Source organism: Macrotis lagotis, chromosome X, assembly GCF_037893015.1.
Source record: "Macrotis lagotis isolate mMagLag1 chromosome X, bilby.v1.9.chrom.fasta, whole genome shotgun sequence".
Lineage (NCBI taxonomy): Eukaryota > Metazoa > Chordata > Mammalia > Peramelemorphia > Peramelidae > Macrotis > Macrotis lagotis.
In genome coordinates this window covers 638,720,307-638,725,951 of record NC_133666.1, presented here as the reverse complement: position 1 = coordinate 638,725,951, position 5,645 = coordinate 638,720,307, and the positions used below count along the sequence as shown (strand labels likewise).

Sequence of the window (5,645 nt, the reverse complement as noted above, 5' to 3'; positions counted from 1 at the left end):
AAAACAAGATTCATTAAAATAACTTTTATTGAGTACCTACAATGTGTCAGGGACTCTGCTAAGTTATGGGAGATACAAAATGAGGCAAAATACCTTTCCTGACCTCAAGAATCTCACAATCTAATAGGAGATACAACATGCAAATAAATACATACAATAAAGTTATATACAAGACTAAAAGGAAATAATTAAGTAAAAGGGACCAGAATTAAGAAGATTTGGGAAAGATTCCAATAAAAAGTAATTTAAAAATGTGACTTCAATAAAACACAATAAACCAGTAGTTGATGTTGACTGGAGAGAGCATTCCAGAGATAGGGGACAACCTGAGAATACTCTCAGTTTCAAGAAATGGAGTTTCTTGTTCATGGAAAAGCATTCAACTGGGGGAAAGAGTATGTAATAGAGTAAAATATTAGAAGACTAGAAACATTAGAAGGGACAAGGTTATGAAGGGTTTTGAATGTCAAAAAGAGGATTTTGTATTTCATCCTGTGGGCATAGGAATCATTGGCATTTATTACTTAGGAGTGACAGTGTTAGACTTGTACTTTAAGAAATCCACTTACAAATTTAAATAAAGGATGAATTTGCGTAGTAATAGAATTGAGGAATCCAACATTCATTTTTTCTTGTTTTCCCCCAGAAATGCCTTTGTCTAATTCTAAGGACCAGGAGCCAACCCCATTACTGAGAAGAGGATATTCTGCTAATGAGTTTCCTAAGGCCATCTTTTATGTCTTTATTCCTTAATGTATAGATGAATGGGTTCAACATGGGGGTGACCACAGCATACATTGCTGAGGCAACTGTGCTCTTCCAGGAAGACTGGGTAGTTGAGGAACTCATATAAACTCCAAATCCTGTACCATAGAATAAGGAAACAACACAGAGGTGAGATCCACAAGTAGAAAAGGCTTTATACTTACCATGAGCTGATGGGACTTTCAAAATGGAAGAACAGATCTGACTGTAAGAGAAAAGGATCCCTGTGAGGGGGAGAAAACCCAGCAGCACAGTAACTAAATATATCAAGACATAATTGACGAGAGTATCAGAACAAGAGAGTTTTAGAACCTCAGCAATATCACAGAAGAAGTGTTGAATTTCATGGTATGTACAGAAGGAGAGACGTGTTACCATCAAACAGTGAAGAAGGGAGTCTAGAAAGATTATTATCCAGGAGAGCAGTACCAACAATGTACAGAGTCGAGGATTCATGATGGTTGCATAGTGTAGAGGATGACAGATAGCCACAAATCGGTCATAAGCCATTGAAGTGAGGAGGAAATTATCCAAACCAGCAAAAACTATAAAGAAGTACATTTGGACGAGGCAGTCAGCATAGGGAATGGCTTTATTTTGTGTCACGATGCTCACCAACATCTTGGGTACTGTGGTGGATACTGTACAGATATCGACAAAGGACAAGTTGAAAAGAAAGTAATACATGGGCGTGTGGAGGCGATAGTCAGAACCAATGGTCAACATTTATGAGCAGGTTTCCAACCACTGTGACCAAATACATGCCCAGGAATAGTCCAACGAGGGGTCCTTGTTCATTTGGTGTCTCAGAAAATCCAAGGAGGATAAATTCAATGACTTTCGTTTGGTTTTCTGGTAACATGAGGCTGACTTTCCTGCTGGGAAAGAAAAATATGAAGACTATGACATGAAAATTCATGTATCATTTTATAGTAAATGGAAAGAACTCTGATTCTACCTGACCGGATTCTGACTTAGTATTTCTTTCTGTCCCCTGTCTCTTCCATTTAGCATCTTTTTTTTTTGTTTTGCATTAGTCAGTATTTCCATATTCCACCTTAATGCAAGATTTTAACTTAATGACCTCTAAAAGTCTTTCCAGTTCAGACACATACAGAATAGAAAATTTTATAAATGCATCCCAAATTTTCGTTAAGCATAAATCACTATTGAATAATTCGATAAAGAAGGAGACACCATGGGCAGGGGAGAACAGGTTCTGCAGAGAACAGCAGAGAGGGAGGACAGATCTGGTATGTCTGAAGCGTTTAGGTTGTCCATTCTTGAACTGAAACTGTAAAATCACATAGTAATGGATGCAACCTTACAGAACACATAGGATAAAATATTACTACAGAAAAAATAATGGAAAAATAATAAATCTGTCAATTGCTCATCTTGACTTTCATTGAAAACCTCCTTGGAAAGGAAAGCTCTTAGCTTCCTAAGGGAGCCTATTTCACTTTGAGTTTGCTCTCACTTTCTTTTCTTTGGAGTGAAAATCTGCAAGTTTTCAAGTTCTATCCTGAGTTCTTGTTCTTCTCTTTGATTCCTTGCTGAATAAATCCTTTTTCTCTCTCACATAACATTTATATAAATATTTGAGACAGTTTGCCATATTGGATATATTTTCTCCCCTATGGGCCTTGTAGCACTAGTTCTTCATTTGAACTAATTAGTTCCTTCACCATCCTAGTTACTTTTCCATGCATCATCTCCCAATTATCAACATCCTCTCTGCATTATGATATCCAGAACTAAACCAAAATTTTCAGATGCAATGTTTATGATTAGAGATTTTGTGATGAACATCTTTTAGTGGGGATCTTTGTATTATTTATTGTAGATTAAGGTTTTTTAAGGGTATTTTGTCTGCCATATCTTTGTTGATTCAAATTGAATCTATAGTCCACTGAAAACCTTCATCATTTTCAAATGGATAATGGTCTTCCGTTTTGGGGCAAAGAGTTCTGGGTGACTTTGATGTTTTTTCCCTTTTTATAAGCTCTATCTACACAAAGTCGATAGTGAATGCAACCAACTGTCTAGTATTTGGTAAGCATGTGTTAAGTCTACTCTGTAGGACTGAATATATAAACTGCTCCATCAGCCTTGAAAGAGTTTTGGGAGCTCTAGACAATAATAAGAATTGTGAGGCAGGGAGGTGTAAAATACCAAAAGAAGGGCAGGATAATAAAGACTGGAAATTCAGAGGCACAGACAGGAGGAGAGGAAAAAGTGATTCCTTATTTCTTGACCCCCCGAAAGGCGGGGGTCCTTGAAGGAACACAACAATGGGAATAGAAAGATGGCAAAGTGGAATACTGTTCAAGAGTGAGAATACAATGGACACTGAGTCATTACTTTGAAATCAAACACTGCAGGGAAGAGGGATGAAAGGTCACTTTCCAGCTGAGATACTCCAGTTATCCTGGTAATGCTTGAAGGCCTTCCATGAGGAGGAACTCACAACTCTTGGATGGAATCCATTCCACTTTTAGGAAACTCTATTTATAATAACATTGTTTTCTGTTATATTTGCTTTCTGAAGCTATCTAAATTTGTCTTTTTTGCCATGTCTTCTTTAGGATAAGGACAGCATGTCTAATGCCTCTTACTAGTCTTCCAATATTTAAAGATAGCTACCACTCTAGAAAAAGTAAGAGTAGAGCATACATCTATTATAGGCAGAACTATTGAAACCAAAAAGGGAGGAACCTTGGAAAGAGGAAGAATGAGTTTCTTATTTTGGATGATGTTGGTATAGTAGCAAGACTAGATCATGTTAGATAGAAAAATCCCTGAGAAAGGTTGTCATTTCCAAGATAAAGGAGGTCTGTGCTGATTGATTTATAACTAATTCCCCACTAAAATCTTCAAGTATTTTCAAAAAGATAGGATATACTCTGAGGTATTTTTCCTAACCCACAGTCAAACCCAAAAAATGGACACAACTGTTTTGTCTAATAATTATAAATTTATAACCTTCCACCAATGTGATTTTTCTATTGATTTTGTGTTAATCTCTGTTCCTTAGTTTACCCTGACATACCCTATTTGTGTACCCTGGGTAATTATCCCCAACTTTTCTATGAAGCCCAAACTTTTGTTACATCTAAAGCCTAAACAGGACTTCTCCAACTGGAAGCAGTGGGGAAAATGTTCCTCATTCTTTTCTACCCTCATCTTTTCCTCTGTCAAAGGAACTGCTGAGGGAATTCATTCTTTGACTTTCCAACAGCTAATTCCCAACCCTATAAATAGAATGGAGAAATGTGTTACTTTTGACTTATAAAAAGTTATTTTGCTTAAGTGAGGTTAATCATTACAGTTGCATTATTTGTGTTTATAAATTTTACTTTGAAAGGTTTTCAATAAAGTTAAGTTTTGACTTTTTTTGTAACTTCTTTTAAATGAATGTAAATCAAATTAAACTCCTCCCCAAAAGAGACAGCCTGAACTGTCTTCTAGAAAGTGTTGTTTACTAGAGTTATATAAAATGAACAGTTTGTTCCTCCTAATAAAATACAGGTACTATTATACTTTCTTCAAAGTACCCAGATATTCCAGGGAAAAGAGGGATCAAATCAGCCAGCCTAAATATTATTATTATATTTTGCAATTAGTTCATTGTCTGTAGTCTTACTTTTTTAGGTAAAGCAAAACACATCTAATCTTCTGCATGATAGCCCTTCAATTACTTGAAATCATTTGTTTCCCTTACGCCCCCATCATATATATTATATTGAGTTTACTTGATCCTTAAAACCCTTCTAGCATTAATTTGTGCTCCACTCTCTCTCTCTCTGTCACCCTGTTTATACCCATTTTCTCCACATTTTTGGAGACAGATAAGTGTAATAGTTAACAGAAATTTGTACAAGTGAACAAGGTAAATTAAATATGAAATATGTATTGAAACTAAATTAGGATAGTTGGTAGAAACAGTAGGTAGTTATTTCTGTCAAAGAGACAACTGCTTCTGAGGAATTTAAGAAAATCTGAGGAATGTGCATAGACATTGTACTGAATTCTCATAATACTATGATAATAATGTCTATAAAAGGACTTCCCACTATCTTAGTACATGGATGGGCTAAACACCATATAGTAGAGAGTCTGTAGCTGTTTCCTTATTCTATCTTTCTTCCTGACATTCCTGATCCTTCTCTGAAAGCTCCCTATTAGTTGATTACCTTCAGATCATGAAAAATGGTTTCATCTGCCCATCAACTGATATTAGGGTTAAGAGTGTTTTCATCAGCTCCCTTATATTTGCCCACTCTCCCTGAACCCCTGACCTCTTCACTGAGTGATAGACTCATCCTACAATTATATTTAGAGGGCTGTAGAAACAGGAAATATAGGAATTTTAAAGACAAAAGTATCTCTGTAGCCCAGTTCCCTGTGTCTGAGAGCAGGGACATAACCTTTCTGTCTTTACTAGGCTTCCCATTAGTGTATCTGAAAGTTATTTCTCACTAAAGATTGTCTTTCATGTTTGATTCTATTTAGTTGAGGTAAATTAGGGCACAATATATTCATAACGCTTCTAATATGGAAAACAAGAATTTATATTTCTGAAATGATTTGAGATCACCAAAACAACCTGACAAAAATGATTAGATCAGAGTCCTATTCCCAATTAATGACAAAAATAAAACTTGACTCAAAGTGTTATGCTTTGTTATTCCTTCAAACTTAGTTTTAGGGTCAACTCTGGGTTAACTTTTGAATAATACTCTGATTTGAACAGTACTGACTTTGGGAGACTATTCTTGAGTTTCTGAGTAACAACGTACTGCTTCTCTTTTCCCTTACTTTCCATCTCTTCCCCCCCCCCCCTCTCCCTTCCTGACATTTCCCATCTCTACTCACTT

At 36.0% G+C, this 5,645-nt stretch overlaps 1 pseudogene; it reads right to left on the bottom strand.

The window, feature by feature from the left end:
- Nucleotides 1–687: 687 nt before the first annotated feature.
- Nucleotides 688–1,690, bottom strand: LOC141497433 (olfactory receptor 7D4-like; annotated as a pseudogene).
- Nucleotides 1,691–5,645: the final 3,955 nt, after the last annotated feature.